Source organism: Sparus aurata, chromosome 6, assembly GCF_900880675.1.
Source record: "Sparus aurata chromosome 6, fSpaAur1.1, whole genome shotgun sequence".
In the NCBI taxonomy this organism is placed as follows: Eukaryota; Metazoa; Chordata; class Actinopteri; order Spariformes; family Sparidae; genus Sparus; species Sparus aurata.
The window spans coordinates 37,594,500-37,612,517 of record NC_044192.1 but is presented as its reverse complement, the minus strand read 5'-3'; the positions used below and the strand labels follow the sequence as shown (position 1 = coordinate 37,612,517).

Genomic DNA, 18,018 nt, shown 5'->3' with positions numbered 1-18,018 from the left:
CAGGTCATCATGGACACATTTTAACCAGCATGCATCACGATTTAGGCAGCACCGTGCAGCGCTGCGTGATCTTGAACTCGCCTATTGATGGACAGACTACAAACTATGGTGCTAAAATACCAGGAAGATGAGCTTCTGGGAGACGTAGTCACAACATACTTTTCCAGGCCATCACACACTTTCTATTTCCTGATTGCTCTCCAACAGTGAGCCACACCCATTGTGACTAAGTAGGGGTGTGACCATGCCATCAATGCGTAATTCATTTATGTAAAGTCACAAATGAAAGGGGTACACAACATTTTTAATGCTTGTGTGAAATCAGGTGTTTTAACGCATCCTATGAATGTATGCAAATATGCAGAAGTGTACATTGCTGCATCCAGGAAACACACAGATATCATTCTGATACCATATCTTAAAACAAATCAGTGGATGTGAAGATTTCTAGTGTAAACCATAAATGTGTACATAACTTAACATTTCAGTACATACAAATATATATATTTTTTCTTTGTTCTATCCAAGATGCATTTACAAATAAAACTGAACAGAAAGAAATGTGTCTGTGTTGTCTTCAGTAAGTTGTAAACTGCTGTATTTAAAGCTTTAAAGGGGCAATACTTGTGTCAGTATGGCCAAAATATTAGTTATAACATTCATTCATATTGACAGAGTGTGAAGAAACAACAGTGTTGACCTTCTGTCAAAGACATTTGTCTACCTTGTCCTAACCCTGCCTTCAAATGCTTGCCATGTTTTGGAAATGACACATATAAGACCAATGACAGATGGTCATTGTCAGAAGGTTGACAAGTTTTTGGAAACAGAGGCTTGGATAATCAACCCTTGTTTCACCATCTTTTTCTAAATGTAATACCATCTACATGCTCCAGAAGCCACACAGTGACACCCAGGACATAATACGCAATACAGCCAAGAAGTCAAAGGAGGTATTCTTGTCACCAGGGCTGTAGCCAGGAAACAATAACATCTAAATGGTTCTACTTTCCCCAAAATCATATAAAAGAGTTCTGAACATTCTGGTTAGCCCGCTTTCCATGTTTAATTTGTTACAGTAATATTCCCCATTTTGTGTACATTTCTAATAAAGGTAGCATCAGAGTACTGCAATCTGTGCCAGATGCTCGGGTAAAAACTCAAATCTGAGCACACCCTGCTGTATGCTGATCTAAAGGCTATTTTCTTTACTCAAAATTGTTTTAATGCTGTATTTATTTTATGTATTTCTTCCATTTTTTGGGTCTACAAATGATCAGTAGCTCCTGAGCCTGTTGTTTAGTGGCTAACCCAGTTAGCACACACCAAGCCCCCTGAAAAAGCAAAGAGCTTTAAAGCCAATTTCATACTGTGGCTGAACACACAATGCTTAGTGGCTCAAAAATACTTTTTCCCGAAAAGGTAATATTATAAAGGGGGCAGCTGTAAAATGCTGATACAGTTTTTGAGTATCACAACCCTTGTACAATGATTATAATAATTTGAATCATTCAGCCCAATAACATTTGAAATGTCTAGAGTAGCTGCACCATGAAATAGTTTTATTCCTATTCAAGTTAGTGGACGGCTAAACAGGAAGTTAGCCGTCGGCAGGGGGAAGTTTCAGTGAAGGCTTTAATGTTCTTAGGGCCACACAATATGGATGATCTGATCATTTTAGACCTAGGAAGCTGGACAGTTTTGGCTTAATGAGCTGCTGAGCAGCTTTCATGAATGAACGGGACTCCACCTCCATCGTTGTATCCAGATTTCCTTTGTTACATCCATGACACACTCACAGCAGATTAGTGATGGAAACTGTGGTATTCATATAATATGTGCTTATTTATGTTTTTAACTAAAGTGTTTGTTGAACATTGCCAACTAGCCTTGTAGCCTGGACTTAATCACGACATCCCAAACAACTACGAACCCATCTCCAATCTCGCCTTTCTTTCTAAACTACTGGAATTTGCTTTCGCTTCACAACTCAAAGCCCATCTCTCTGCCGCTAACTTCTATTAATCTTTCAAAACCGGTTTCTGTTCCTGCCACAGCAATGAAACAGCTCTCCTCAAAGTCACAAATTACCTTCTCCCCTCTTGTAATGCTGGAAACCTCAACATCCTTATCCTACTTGACCTAAGCGCATCATTTGACACCATCAACCATTCCATCCTTCTCTCCTGCCTTAAAACCATTTTCAACATTACCAGCACTGCACTCTCCTGGCTGAAATCATACATCTCTGACAGATATCAGTTAATCAGCATAAACAACTGCAAATCGCCCAATGCTCCCCTCTCCCAAGGTATTCCCCAAGTTTCAGTTCCCTCCTTTTCATCATGCACATGCTCCACTTTGTCGCATAATCTACCTTCATGGACTTTGCTGATGACGTTCAGCTCCAGTTTGCCACCAAAGCCATCGCTCCTGCCACTCACTCTATCCCCACTGACTACGTCATTAAAATAAAATCCTGGCTTCAAACCAACTTCCTCAAACCTAACTGTGACAAATCAGAAGTCATCATCATTGGTCCAAAGTCTCTCATCAAATTCACCCATAACTTCTCCTTCTCCATCAATGGCTCCACCACTCTCACTCCCCACACATATGTAACCTTTGTGTCATCTTTGATCAAACCCTCTCCTTCCACCAACATATTAAACACATAACTGTAACAGCCTTCTTCTATCTCATAAACATTGCCTGCCTCTTTTCATCCCTCTCCTTTTCACCCTCACTCACACATTGCTCATGCATTCATACTACAAAAGTCTCATCTACAGTTCATCATCCAAAAAACTCAAACTACAATACATCCACATGACCGCCAGTCACCCCACCGCCATCTACAAAAATTCTCTGACGACTTTGCTATCGTTGGACTCATCAGCCTACAGAGAACTTATTCAGGACTTTGTGGACTGGTGCTAGCAGAACCATTACCAGTGCAACGCTGGGAAGACCAAAGAGCTGGTGGTGGAATTCCACTGGGATAGACAACCCTGCACACAAGTGAACATCCAGGGAATGGACATTGAGATGGTGACATCTTACAAGTTCCTGGGAGTTTACTTGAACAAGAAACTGGACTGGACTGATAACACTGCAGCAACCTATAAGACAGGTTAGAGCAGACTCCATTTGCTATGGTAAATGAGTCCTACCCCCTGCAGGTCACTATCACTGCACTGTGCAACTCCTTGAGCAATAGACTGATACAACCCAAGTGTGTGAAGAGGAGGTACGGCAGGTTGTTCCTTCCTGCTGCTGTCAGACTCTATGACCAGCACTACTCCCACACTGTAACGAACCTACAGTGAAATCCACAGTAATTACCTGGCAGCAATCGAAAAGTATCTTATTGTAAAAAAATTACAGTATTGTAACTGTACAATTAAACACAATAATTATAATTTACTATACTTTAGATTACAGTAGTATTTTGTAACTGTAAAATATAAGACAGTAATTGTTATGTACTGTGGTTTATATTAAAGTACTATTGTTGTAACTGTAAAATGAAACATAGTTATTATGTACTGTACTTTACTGTATTTTATGTAACAGTACCGTTATTGTAACTGTAAGTAAATATTAACTCTATTTTACTGCAATTTCTTTTATAGTATTGTTGTAACTGTAAAATAAAACGCACCAATTAATATGTACTGTATTTTTGGTTACAGCAATATTGTTATCACTTCCAATAAAAACACAATAATTTCCAAATATTTGTGATTACATCATTAGTGTTTTAACTGTAAAATAAAACACTGTAATTTTAAAGTGTTGTAATGGTTACAGAATTAGTGCTTTAACGGTACACAATTGTGATACTGTATTTTAAAGTTTCAATATTAATATTGTAACCGTTATCAAATTTCTTTAATAGAGTATGATTCATGTTATGCTGTAATTTACTGATTATCAGTATTCTGCAGACAAAATAAATGTTACTGCATTTTAAATTGACATTTAACTTTCAACAATATTTGGGACACCAGTTTCCAAACTATTTATTCCGTGTATAAATGCATTTCTAAAAACACAATTCTCGGTATGCATACCATACCATACCATGCATTCCACAACTGACAAGCAGCTGCAATCTCTGTACACATTTATAATATTAGTAACCATAAAACAATGGATATTAATATCCATAAACAGTGGCCATAACAAATCCAACAAAACATATGATCACTATCATATCACAAACACCTTATTCTTGCATAGAACATGTTGTAAACACATTGAATTTAGTAATCTTGGGATCTCAATAATTCCGTTATTCAGTTTCACAGTGCTGTTCCACAGCAACATTAGTAGTAGATTCTTGAAAAGTAAACAATCATAGTGAATAAGAAGTGTATAAACAACCCGTATTTGTGCAAGTGGTAGGTCAATATGCCTAAAGCAATGCTGTACTGCAGCTTTACAGCAGTGTTTCCTTAAAAAACCTTGAATCATGGTGCTGTGATCATAAGACAGTAAAAACTGTTCTTAATTTCATAACCAATTAATCATAAACATAACCACCATGTGCCAATGCCATACATAGTACCAGTGAAAGGTTTAGACACTTTCTCATTCAAGTGAATGGGAAGGTCTCAGCAAACTTTTGACTGGTATTGTATGTTTAACAATGCCATACATCAGCAAAATTTGACAAAACAGTGAAGTAATAACTCTCAGAAACACTGAAATTGTTGTTTTTACTGAAGAATGATAGTAGATCTAAACTATTTATTCTTTCACAATGTGGCCTTTTCTGATACCATATTTGACTGAATCCTGGTACATTAGGCTGAAGCAAATGCAACTTTAAATGATCAGAAACAGTAATCTTGTATTTTTCCTATGGTCATCCACAAGATTGATGATCTTTTTCTTCACATTCTGTGTAGAGTAAGCTTGTAAATGTGGGTACAGGCTTGTAGCTATGAACTGTTTTGTCTTTTGTATGCTTAAGTGTGAATTTTACCCCTCGCTTCTTGCTCAACTCCATCCCATGAAAGCTAAATTGCCATCATACAACTATTAAGCATAATGGGACTGTTCTTGTAAATTTGACTGTATGTGCAGAAAACAGCAGCATCTACTGTGCCTGGGTATAGGTTAAAACAACACATTTTTCTTTTGTTAAAGTAAGTGTTAAATAGCTCCATAATCTGATAGCAATCAGAATTACTGAACAAGAACTCAAGAATAAGAGTGGCTCGGAAGCTTAATTTTATGTAACTTGTCAAAGTTTGACAAGCCCATTGAAAAGCCTCGAAATATGCAGTCTGCTTCCATAGGCATAGATAGAAGGTAAATGGCGCCATGCGGTAAAATCTGCAAATTTTACCTCTTTTGAAGAGAAGGAGCCACTGTGATTGCAGAATGGATGTTTATTTTTCTGTTATAGCTATGCAATCAAAAAATGTGGTTATAATGGAAGTCTATGGGACGATGTCCGCTAAGGGTATAAGTGTGACTAAAATTGAAAAACTGAACTAATAATGCATCAAAATCAGTTTTGTTACTAATCTTTGACATATCCAAGGGTCTGATACCAGAAATCTGGCATACGCTTTGTTAAATTGCCCCCAAAAATATTAAAACAAAAAACAAAAAATGCAAAATTTTGTAGTTTTGATAAGAACAGAGGTTGACTGAAAGAACTGTGAAAAAAAGGTCTGAAAGAAATATATATATGATATATTTTTAGAGCAGTTGTTTTGAGAGGACATGTCCTTATTAAGGGTAAATGTGTGACTTTTTTGAAAGGATACCAGATTAATGAAGGGAATTTAATTAGTGCTAACTATTTCTTCAGTGGTAAGTAGTTAAACATTATTTAGACTAAGATCTCAAAACTTTGACCAAAAAAAACCCAAACCCATCTTCATGGATATGATGGCTTTTATCAGAACCTCACCTTAATCTAGTTGTTTTGCCAGTCAAATGCAGAGAAGGTATTCATGAGCAAAATGACGCGTGGACTCATATCAGATGTCTTTCGCTTTAAAGTTCTGCCAGTTTTCTGGCTGCTCTGGACATTGGCTATGCACTTGCTGGAATCCGGATTGATTCGGGCAAGGAACCTAATAGAAATAAAAATGGAAGTTAGTATATCTCTTGGCTATTTCGATGAGCACATCAGTTCAACAGGAATCCTCTCAGGACAGATCAAAACGTTTATAGAAAGATAAAACTCATATTTGATAATTATATAGAAAATATGTAGTTCAGGGTTAGGATCAACCTGAATGGATATGAACTTTAAGAGTCAAACATTTTTTGTCAAGGTGCCTCCTAACTGTTAAAACAGAGAAATGGCTTAGATGCCGATTTGAGTTTTGACCCTAAGACTTGTTTTGCCGTAGAGCAATTAGGTTCATTTAATGAACATAACTGTATGTATAAATCCTTTTAAAATTTTAACATTTCTCTGAGTCTGTGTTTTCATCTTGGAATACAAATTAATATTCTTTCACCACTATGAAGTGTTCTGGGATTTTTCCAAATATTTGTAGTTCAAAGTTAAGTTAGAATGTTATTGGCAATACCTCTGAACAAATTCCAGTGTTGTAACTGCTTCCACCTAATATTCAACATTGAATACATAGAAACTGGCGAATAAGACAGCCAAGTCAGTTGTGAAATCCTGCGTGGGAGGTGAATGTAGGATTACAACATGGCCCTCTATGGACAGCATCCATTTGTTAGCAGACCCCACAGTGTCTCCTGCAACAACAATTCAATTACAAGTAAGTAATGTCTGTCTATGCAGACCCTCTTCACTTGTGCACAGTGCAGCAGTGGCTGAGTGGGTAGGAGGGTGTCTGGTAATCAGAAGGTCACCGGCTCACCCCTGGCCATCCAAGTCAATGTGTTGGAATGTACTCCTTGGGCACTGTAGTAATGACACTTCCTCACTAGTCATACTAGGGTAAATCCAGAGGACAAATGTCACATACACCATGTGCGCAATATACAATGGCAAATACTGCCCAAACAATTAAAGGCGCCTAAATTATCTTTTTTCATTATTATGACATCTTAAATGGTATATATCTGTAAAGCTGAACTGCCACAAGAGTTACCTGACTATATTCTCTACATATGTCCACTTAGTTTTATTCATCTCCAAATCTGCTTTTCTTGAATGACAGTTTTACTTGGTGCAATGAGCCTTGGGGTGCTGGGAAGGACCAACTGTTCCTCTGCATCGGCATGAGTTGCTGTCACCTATGAGTATTAGAATTTAGATTAACAAAAGCACAGAAAAACACTTCATGCAATTATTACAGAAAGAATACCTACACAGTAAACAGTTATAGTACTTTCCACTGTATAGTATCAGCTCAAACTGACTTGCCTTTTTGGTTTTACACTAGGCAAAAGTAGTAGCTAGTAGCTGGTATCTTTTTGGTATAACCTCTGTTGTGGTTCAGAGAGAACTGAGGCGATACCAAAAGATGATGTGAAAACACTGCAGACTACTTTCATGTTTTAGAGTGGACTCACTTATATTGCATAGAAGATCCTTAATGTCATTAACAAACTTTTAAAATAACCATTATAAATGTGTATTGAATCAATGTTGCAACAGTATCGCCTATTTCTCACATTACATGTCAACAGTAATGGTTTTTGTTGGACCCCAGACATTGTCATTGTTCTTTAAAGCTCTCCTAAGCAGAGTGGTGGACATAGCTATGATGACAAGTTACAGTAAAATGAAAGGGCACTATCTACTGTGAGTACAGTTGTGACAATCTAGTACCATGAGAAAGTGGCAATAGATAGCAATTACATCATTTAAACATTTTGATCAGCATTCCAATGCACATTCATCTGATGAATCAACAAGGCACGAACTTGGTAAAAAAACAAAACAAAATTGCGAGTGGGTTGAAATACTGCAAGAGCCAAGTGTTCACAATAAAAAGAACTCTTTACAATAAGAGTTATTAGGGACCAATAGTGACAACTTACATCAGCAAGAAGAAGAAGGGCATCCTCTGCTACAAGACCATCGGTTCCCTCTCGGTCTTCCTTCAAAGCGCCTTTCAGAACAGCTTTAACCTCCTTGGTTCACTTCATCAGCTGACATCTGAAGAACTCCAGGAGCCTCTTCCCCTTTTTTATTCAAGTCTTCCTTCAGTCTGGTGTACAGGTCAACCCCAGTCAGGGTGGTGAAGTGGGAAAGTAAGAACTTCCAAGACAGGGAAAACGGCCACTGTTTACTTATGTCCTGAATGCTGGGGGTTGGGTCTGCATTTATGTCCTCTTACTGTTTTAGATATGGGATGGCTCAAGTTCCTTTACCCTTCCTCTCTCAGCTGCCCTTAGTCCCTCTTGAGTAAATATATCCACCATCTCTTTCCTCTTTTTAAGTGAAGAAGATGTTTCCCCCTTTGGGTACTCCTGTGGCTGCCAGTTAATACAACCATAACGGTCAATTTTAGTGCATTTGGCAGGTGGTGGCCGGTCATCATCACTTGTCTGTAACCTTCTGGGCTTCCTCAGACGGAGAGTGTGTTGTCTCTGTTGACATATTTAACTCTGGACTTCAGCTGCTTCAGTAAAGTGAAGTATCCACATCCAATCTTTTCCCTCTCCTCAGTGTTATCTAAAAAGCTGCCAGGATACATCTGAATTACAGCTTTTCTACTGCTGTGCAGTCTTTGCGTGTCGGTTTCAAGCAGTGTTCTCTCATGGAATCCACGATGACATGCACCATGTGTTGGCGATCCCTTGGCTCTGGACGATTACCAGCATCAGTGGCTCTTTTGAGAGAGGGCCTCATTTTGTCCCATCGCACCTGAAAACTGTCCACCCAATTGCTGCATCCACGTGGACTGATTAATTGACTGGTGGAAGGTAATGGCGATTCTGGGGGTGGCCTAGGGTGGCCGGGACCATCCCTGAAAATTCATTGGCCCCCCCTGTGGCCACCCCAGATCTGATAGCTAGTTGCCAAGTTCATCAACACAAGAAACAAGAGAAATGCTGTCAATCAATGATGACAGCTGATCAGCTGATTTAGGGCCAGTTTTACATTTTAATTAACACAGTAATGGTCGTACTGAGGCTGTGAGAGCTGATTTCTGGTCAGCAGACGTTTGGCCAATGGCCATGCAGGTCAGATAGGTGAGCCATGAGAGATGAGCATCTGCATCTGCTGCTGCTGCTGGTGGTCCGGTCCGGTCCAGTCCGGTCGTTAATTAAACAGGAGGACAGTCACAGTGACAATGTCAACAGCTGGATAAAAACGCTGAAATCTGTGTATTGAGAGGTAATATAATGTTTAGTTATGTCGTAGTTTCCTCTGAATGTGTAGGAAAACTTTATCTAGCACTAATTAGCAGCTAAAAGACACACTGCACTGCACTAGCTAGCTTAGCAGCCTGCAAACCAAGTTAAACATTTAACATCAGCATTTTTTTTTTATTGTTATTTGCATACCACCATGAAATATGAAACGCTGTTTTCTGGACTGAAGACTGAGGGTGTTATTAACAGATGTGTGTGTTCAGTAGAGCTAATGTTATATTTTGACCAACCAGTGTGTGAAATACAATGTGACAGTCTAGATTTAAGTAGCTATAACACAAGAACAAGCAGGGATTTATTTATTTGCTCTGTGATCTAAGGGCTGTTTAAAGACTTTTTGATCTTGGAGAAAAAGCACTTTTTGTTTAGATCAATTAGCTCATCATCACAGTTCACATATTTAGACTTTTAAATAGGCAGAGGCAGAGCAAATTGCATTCAAATGTCACAAATGCTTGAGATGCAATATGTGTTAATGTGTTATTAAAAGTGATCGAAGATGGCGGTAGTTATGTAAAAATAAACCCTGTAGTTACTATAAATAGACATAATTGGGCACATTATTGACACCTCCTTTCTTTTAGGCACAGTGGTGGTTCTAGACCAGTTTTAATAAGGGGCCAAGTTGGGGCCGGCTTTTTTGTTAGGGGGCACATACAACCCGGGTTAAAAAAGACAAATACCTCATTCAGACAAGGGGTAAATGGGACTTCAAACAATGTTTACAATTTCAACAATTTTGATTGGGTAGTAAACTGCTGAGACACTTTATTTCCACCTTTCCCTTTAGTACAAAATCATTGCAAGAAATCTGTCATTGTATTATTGATGCAGACTCCCTGTCGGGGGGGCCACAGGGGGGTCCAGACCCCCCCCCCCCCCCAGAACCGCCCCTGTTTAAGCATTTTAATAGGATCAAAGCTGTTATTTAACCCTTGTACTATGTTTCGCCCCCCTGCTTTGGTGTTCCCGGTCTGGTTTAACTGCTCTTACATTACCACAAAAAACATAATTCAAACATAATCATCACCAAATCTTATTTAACACCTTTTAATGCTGTAAACAATGTTTCCAACTAGTTGTGGACATGCATTACTGCAGTGAATGTACAAAGAACAGACATTGAAAATTATAATAATAATCAAAAATGAGACCAAATTCACAGAACATCAGAAAAAATCAACATGAATAGTCATGTTAGTGTATGTGTGTGTGTGTGTCAGAACCTCCAGCCTATTGATGTCTCAGATTTCTCAGATATCTATGTATTCCCACAGCTGACCAGCCACACCAAGAGGATCAGGAGATAGTGAGAGATGAGTGTGATCCAGCTATGCCTGGAGCTCCACCTGCTAAGCATGGTATGTCAAGTTCTGTTTTGTCCAGATGCGTCATTCATGAACAGTTACCTGAAGTTGTTGTGTACTCTCATACATGATTTAATTTTAAAAGGATGGTCCAACTTTGCCCAACGTGTATGCTATTTATTTGCTAATACACAGCAAACCCCACACTTAAAACATAGACAATCTATTTTTTAAGGGGCCGTCCAGACGGGCGAAAATTATCTTTTTTTTCGCCGTCTTCCTCGGCATCGTTTCAAGAATATTGAAAGGATCCACTGAAAATGACCGAAAAACGCTGTAGTTTGTATTCCAGGCCTCTAAGTGGTGCTTGACATCCACCAAAAACGAAGAAGAAAACACGGAGCATGCGCAGAAAGCTTGTGCGCTATAAACAAACAGACAGTAGACGTAGAAACCGAACACAACAAGAAGAAGATGAAAATGGCTAGTGCAAGGAAACCAGAATCGTTTGTGTGGACCGGTAATGAGGTCGAACTGCTGCTGCGACTCACACTCAACTACAAGGCATGTAAGTTGCAAGAAAGGCTCAATATCTTCTGCGGCACGAACACAAGCATGTAGTCCGCCATTGTTGTTGTTGCTGTTATGAGATGTCGCGGGGTTCAGAGGTCAGAGGCAGGAGGTCGAGAGGTGGGGCGATGGCGTCATCGTTTTGGAAAGTCATCATTGATTGACAGCATTTCTCTTGTTTCTTGTGTTGACAAACTTGGCAACAACCTTTCAGATCTGGGGTGGCCACAGGGGTGACCAATGTATTTTCAGGGGTGGCCCCGGCCACCCTAGGCCACCACCTAGAATCGCTATTGCATAGACCTCTCGCCACCCGCTTTTTGCATCTCGCACCAGTGCAGAATGTACACGCTACTGTGGAGTTGGCAGCACGTCGAAGCGGTGTGTTCAGTGAAACTTTTCTGCTGAACGGGTCAGACAAGAGGAAACGGAGTGTTTAGATATAGGCAGTTTGCTGTTGGTTTAAGTCTGGGCGGTGTGTGGGGTCCTTTAGATACAATGATAATTGTTTGTGTTTAGAAACAGACTGTTACTACTGAAACTGCTTACACGTTCAAATGTAATCCTCTGCAATCTCAAATGTTCGACTCGAGCAGTGTCATCTGAATGGAGGTCATCGGGTGTTTGGCCCACACGACACCCTCTGCCCCGACGTCCACGGCCCCGGCCTCGGCCTCAGCCTGATCCACCTCGTCCACGGCTCCCTCGTCTACCCATGCTCGCAGAAGCAGCTGCTGGGGTGTACTCTTCATCTGAGCCCAGTGTCTCAGTCTCAAAACTCTAACCATATCAATAGATAAAAATGTCACACATTTTGCAAAGAGACAAATGTAAATAAGCTGCTTATTTACCAGCATGACTGACGTGCTAAGCTAAGTACTACACTTTCTGAAGGTTATTTTTATCACAAAATTTGACTTTATTGCTAAATAAACATGTAATGAATTGAGGAACAAGTTTCTAGGTAAGGGATAGCCACATGAAAGTCACTATAAAGCATTTTATATTTAGTTGTGTAGAGTGTAGCTCATGTTACGTTATTACCATGCATGCGCATGTTGTTTACCTGGCCTCTTCAGTCACGTGCAGGTCCCTGAAAGTGTCATGCTTCTTTCGCAAACAGCAAGATTGTCCATATCTTAAGAGCTTCACAGCCCCACTATCAGGAGTTCTCAAAATCTTAGACTGTGGGCTTGATATGATGTTACAATTTGAAGTGAGCATAATGGATGGGGGACATAATTTACAGAACGCCAACATTTCTGTATTAAAATAGCATTTTTTGATTTGTAGTGTGTAATATTCAATTTCTTTGAGATACTGAATTGGGGTCTTTATTAAGTGAAGCCATAATCATTACAATTAAAATAAATTAAAGAAGACTTGAAACATTCCACTTAGTGTGTAATAAAACTATATATGTATTTGTTTAACCTTTTTGAATTCAACCACTGAACCTTTATGTTTGCAGGAGATTGGGGATGGGGTAAACCACTGCTTCTTTAGCATGGTCATGCATAAGTTACAGCATCTCTGTCGCTGTCTGTATCACCGCTGGCGCCCCTCACACAACGTTCCCTGTTCCTCAACAACCAAACTCGCTGCTTTCGGGCTTTTTACCGTTTCTTCCTGCACCAGACATAAAGCAAACGTGACAGCAATGTTCGCGAAAAAGCGTGGCGGACATTATTTAACCTAAGTCCGGTTTTGGACGTGCCGGTGCGTCCGGTCGGTCAACTCGGGAGTTGGGCTGTGTGGGTGGGCTAGCAGCTAGCTACACACGAACATCCACAGTTTCCGATTCCACTTTATTGTCCGCACGTCTCCGGATCTCCTCAGACCAGAACAGACTCGGTCCAGACTCGTTTAGTCTCATTAATCCACACCAGTCAGTTTAGATGTACAGAACGGGACCGAACCGCCGGCAAAATCCCGGTCCAGCTTGCTCCGCTGCAGGTATAAATCCGCTTGTTTCTTAAGGTGTGTCGTGGAGTCGGGCACTGATCTGCAGAGATATTTGAGGCAAACACACATGAATATGAATATCTATTAAAGAAGACAACATAAATAATGTTCTTACTACGCACTTTTGGACTATCCATCCCAGACTTGATTCATAGCATACCAAGACAGAAAAAGGACAACAACACAAGTAAAGGTGTTTTTACATTCACTATTGGATAGTTATAAAGTCAAAAAGCCTTCAAAACAAAGCACAATGGGATCACATCAGCTGCAATTCCCATGAGCATGTTGATATTGTAACTCCTGTGTACTGACCACACCCTTTTCAGAACCCTGTCTTCATTTTGATCACAAGTATACAACTTATTGCATAGACATGGCACGCAGGTGGTCGAGTGGTTGGAGCGCATGCTATGTACGCATATACTCAGCCGACCCCGGTTCGAATCCTGGCCGGAGGTCCTTTGCTGCATGTCACATCCCCCTCTCTCTCCTGTGTTTCCTGTCTGTCTACTGCTAAATAAAAGCGTCTATGCCAGAACAAAGCTTTAAAAAATACAACTTTTGCAACAGTATGTCACAGATTAGGACACTTGTCTAACTCATGTGACAGAACTCTGTCTACACAGTCATCACATTTATATTGTGTTCTCTGTGGTGTTATTTCCCTTTAGGAAATGCATGTGGCACTGTGCTCTTTGAAGGCCAACCTGACCACCTAATCCCTTCCACGTAACAAGTGTTTCACTAACAAGACCACGCCAAGTTGAACGGTTGAAATAGTTTATTATGTATTGAGACGATTTGGAGAGGACGGAACGAAAAGGGGGGGGTCGAGGGGGTTGGATGAGGAAGAAGGGTCGGGGGGTTGGATGAGGAGGAGGGGGCCGGGGTCGGTGGATGGAAGGGGTTGGCCGAGCCATCGTGTGGCCGAGGGGGGGGGGGGACGATCGAGACTCAGGGTGGGGGTACGTCTCGATGAGCGCGCGTCCTTATGGGCGTGGCTTCATCTTCCCCCCCGCTCGTGTGCTGGATGGCCCGGGTCCCTACTCTGGTGTCTCCTTGCTGTGGAATGGTGGTGACGAAGGCTGGGCTGCCGGTGGTCCTGAGAGAAGGGTTGGTGGGGAGAGAGAGAGAGGGTCTGGGGGGGGGGGGGTTATCAGAACGTGCGACGAACGGGAGAGAGATGGTTCGGCTTACCTTATGTAGGCTGGAATGGTGATGGGATCGAGCGTGGAGGTGGTTGGGTTGATTGGGCGCAGGTGATTAGATTGATGAGGCGCAGGTGATTAGGTTGACGAGGTGGCTGGACCTGGGTGGCAGGTCGGCAAGTGGATTGGCGTGGTCCTGTTCCTGAACTTTAGTTATAATAACTCCATTAGCACAGAATGACATATTTGTCATGGCAGGGAGACTGATAGGACTTTTCTTTCTTCATGTGCTGTTAAACAGTCCACCCCAGACAGCCACCATAACCCTTGAAGATGTGGCAGACATAGACATCAGGGAGACCATAAGACTGGAAACACCATAGAACCATAATACAGTTAATTTGTGGCAGTTTTTATTGTTTGATTTCTGTAGTCTGGTCCTGCATTTTTTGCTAATTTAGCTGTGGCAGATGTTAGCGTTTCTATTTTAAGTTTTGAATTTAGGCTTTTACACTTGCATATAAAAGAGCTTGAATGTTACATTACTCCTAATGAAAGTGGCTATATGTGTCATATGTTCATTTTAGAGCTCAGTAGCACAGAAAAATGCATCGCTATGGTCGAAATGTGAATTAAAAAATAAAAAACATGACCTTGAAAAGAGAAAGTCCCTTCATGTTATCCCTCTGACATTTTGAAGGTCCTTGGGCAAAACATGCGCCAGCTAAAGCAGCTCAAGCAAGGGCTCAAGGTCTCTTCAATTTGACCATTATTGGAAACTCGTCCAGATGCAGTTGTGTCATTGTTTCCACGTCAGGCAGCAGCTGGATGCAGTTCTGAGGTATTCAACAAAATTGTTTGACAACAATATATCTTGAAATGACAGCAGTCACATAAGCAACAAAAGAATGAAACCTGTGTATTTGTCATAAATATACAATGGATACGGAAAGTATTCAGACCCTCTTAAAATGTTCACTATTTCTTAAGGTAAAGTCCACGTCCTATGAGACAGCAATGATCCAGTAACAGCAGGTTGAAGGTTAAGACAGCATCAGCGGGCAGGAGAGGAGCAGCCAGAGATGATGCTGACTGACAGGTAGTAACGTTAATACAGGGACTGTGAGGTGATGGAGGGAACGCTAGCTCTATTACATGAAGAGCTCTCAACGGCAAACCCGACTGGACCCGCGGGCTCTGGCCGAGTTAACGTGGGGGGGGGCAGACAATTCATGCGGGTGTGTAGCGCTGTGTCGGGTTCGGACTGTAATTTTCAGGCCCGTTGAGAACTCTAATTACATGATAATGATGAGCAACGGCGATTGATTAGTATTGATATTAATTGGTGTTGCATACTTCTCAAAATCTGGCAGCCACGGCACCTTATTCTGATAAAACAGCAAACGGTCAATGCTGAGAAGTGTCGGATGAGCATTAAGTGTCTATTTTAGGCTCCATCATAGCATTTTAGATATTTAGGTTAAAGGTGTGTTGAAAGGCTGCATAGTCATTTGAATGTGTAGCAACCCTCTATGCTGTGGTTAAACATGTTTTGAAAAACAGATTTTAAAACTGCTAAATGATTAGTAAAAGCTTTGCAATTTAAGCATTACTAAAGTAGGTGTAAAAAAAGTATAAAAGTATTATGAGCAAAAGGTTTGCCCACATTGAACAAGAGTAGGACTGTCAAATGCTTTTAAGACAAGTTGCTTTGCATGAGTTCATAAAGCAGCCCTGTTTTTAGCCTGATATAACAATGTTATAGCTTTTTAAAGGGAGCACCTTTTAACCTGAAGAACTAGAATTGAGCTGCTATATAAGGGAAATTCAGAAAATACATAGAGATGATTTCAATAAAAAGGATAAAATAATCAATTGAACTACACTAGAGCTGCACGATACCCGCGGTACCCACGCTACCCCACGGTGCCAAATCGTAACGGTTCCTACTATATTAAAAATTCTACACGATGGTACTACCGTGGATTACTATACTACCGGTGCCAGTTTCCGCTACATAGCGGCCGCCTCTACTCTCCTCCCGGCTTCTCACTGCATGCCACTCCCTTGTAAACAAACCCAATGCTAACTACTGCAACCGAACTACACAGCTGCTGAATGATTGGCTGTTTGCCTGTTACTAGTGAAGTCCGGGGATATGATAGGCTGTTTCCGCACGCTGGGTCCGCCCGTCTGTTAGCTGATTGGCTGTTCGTGTGTTTCTGCCGGCAAGAACGAACTCCATGAAGACAGCTCCGGTTCGATAGAAATTCGCTTCAAAACTAACAACAAGCTAAAGTTCTGTCTCGCCCAGACGCGCGCACGGCTTACAGTCAAACACGAGACAACACACTCACCATGGCAGAAGCACCGGGTCCGAGCGGCGAGTCTGCCGCGGCGCCATCGTCAGTGGCACCACTAATTGTGCTCAAAAAAACAAACTCCAAAAGTCACATTTGGAACTATTTCGGCTTTAAACAAGGCACAGACGGTAAAGCAATAGACGATGGCCGTCCACTGTGCAGGCGCTACCACCAAGCTATAGGAGCCAAAGGAGGGAACACATCCAACCTCATAAAACACCTGCAGTGTCGTCACCCAGATTTATTGTCGAATACCAGGTTAGTATGCCCTGTTTATTTTCTCATTGGCTAATATTAGGCTATATGCTCCATATACAGGCTGAGGAATTAAGAGTTAAAGGATGCCAAAGTATAAAGCACCTAGAAAATGCATAAAAATATAGTTTTCAGAGGGAATCAGTTCCTGTTTATTGTATTTTGTCCTCTATGGTTTATTATGTTGGAGAAGAAACATTATTGTCAAATTGATTAAGTTGATTAAAGCAGTTGATTATTTATATTAGTTAAACATGCAGGGAAACTGAATAAGTATTAATGTCAACCATATAAAGTAGAAGTATTTAAATAATTTATAAAATAAGTATTTATAACTTGTACAAATACATTGCAGTTCATAAAAATAATAATAATAATAATAAAAGGCTGCAGTATCGCGATAATACCCGGAACCGTGATACTTTGTCTGGTACAGTATCGTGGTTACTCATTTTGGTATCGTGACAACTCTAAACTACAGAGGGCAGACAAAAGTGGTAGAGTTAACAATAGATGCTAAACTTCTGAGATCTAGGATGCCGATGATACATTATGCTTGAAATAGAATATACCTTTACTCAACTATGTGTTGAGTAAATGTACTTATATGCTTTCCACAATGGTTATTTGATAGACTTCAAAAGTAATGATAAACTGTAAATTTCTAATAAGCCTAAAGGCCGATTTTTTTGTCCCAGTCCAGCCCTGCCCATGGCTTATATGAGAGTGGAGGTGGTGCAAGCGGAACATCCTACATCATCGACATGCTTCCACACCCTTTGTTTGCCTGGCAGTTACAGCAGTTACAACTCATTTAGTTCTCACTTAAACGCCTGCATTGCCACAAGCGACACTGGATTTGGACTGCTGTGAAGTGTTCTGTTTAGTTCATTTAGGACCATACAGACATACTCTTCTACTAGTATTGTTTCATCCATTTGCCATTGCTACTTTAAAGTTTGTAGTTCATTAATAAGCTTACAAGACACACTGCCAGGTTGTTGGAAAAAGAAACCCTGACATACTGTTTTAACAAGACACACTGGCACATTGTTCTGTCAGGCTTGGGGG

The 18,018-nt window shown here is 40.7% G+C and overlaps 1 protein-coding gene and 1 pseudogene across 1 annotated transcript in view; one reads left to right on the top strand and one right to left on the bottom strand.

Annotated features, from left to right (window-relative positions):
- Nucleotides 1-5,938: 5,938 nt before the first annotated feature.
- LOC115583390 (uncharacterized) lies at nt 5,939-11,965 on the bottom strand (annotated as a pseudogene).
- aldh1l1 (aldehyde dehydrogenase 1 family, member L1) overlaps nt 10,679-18,018 on the top strand; it is a 66,154-nt gene continuing 58,814 nt past the window's right edge. The window contains exon 1 of the mRNA XM_030419652.1: nt 10,679-10,697. The gene's annotated coding sequence lies outside the window, so the exon portion shown is untranslated. The remainder of the gene's footprint in view (nt 10,698-18,018) is intronic.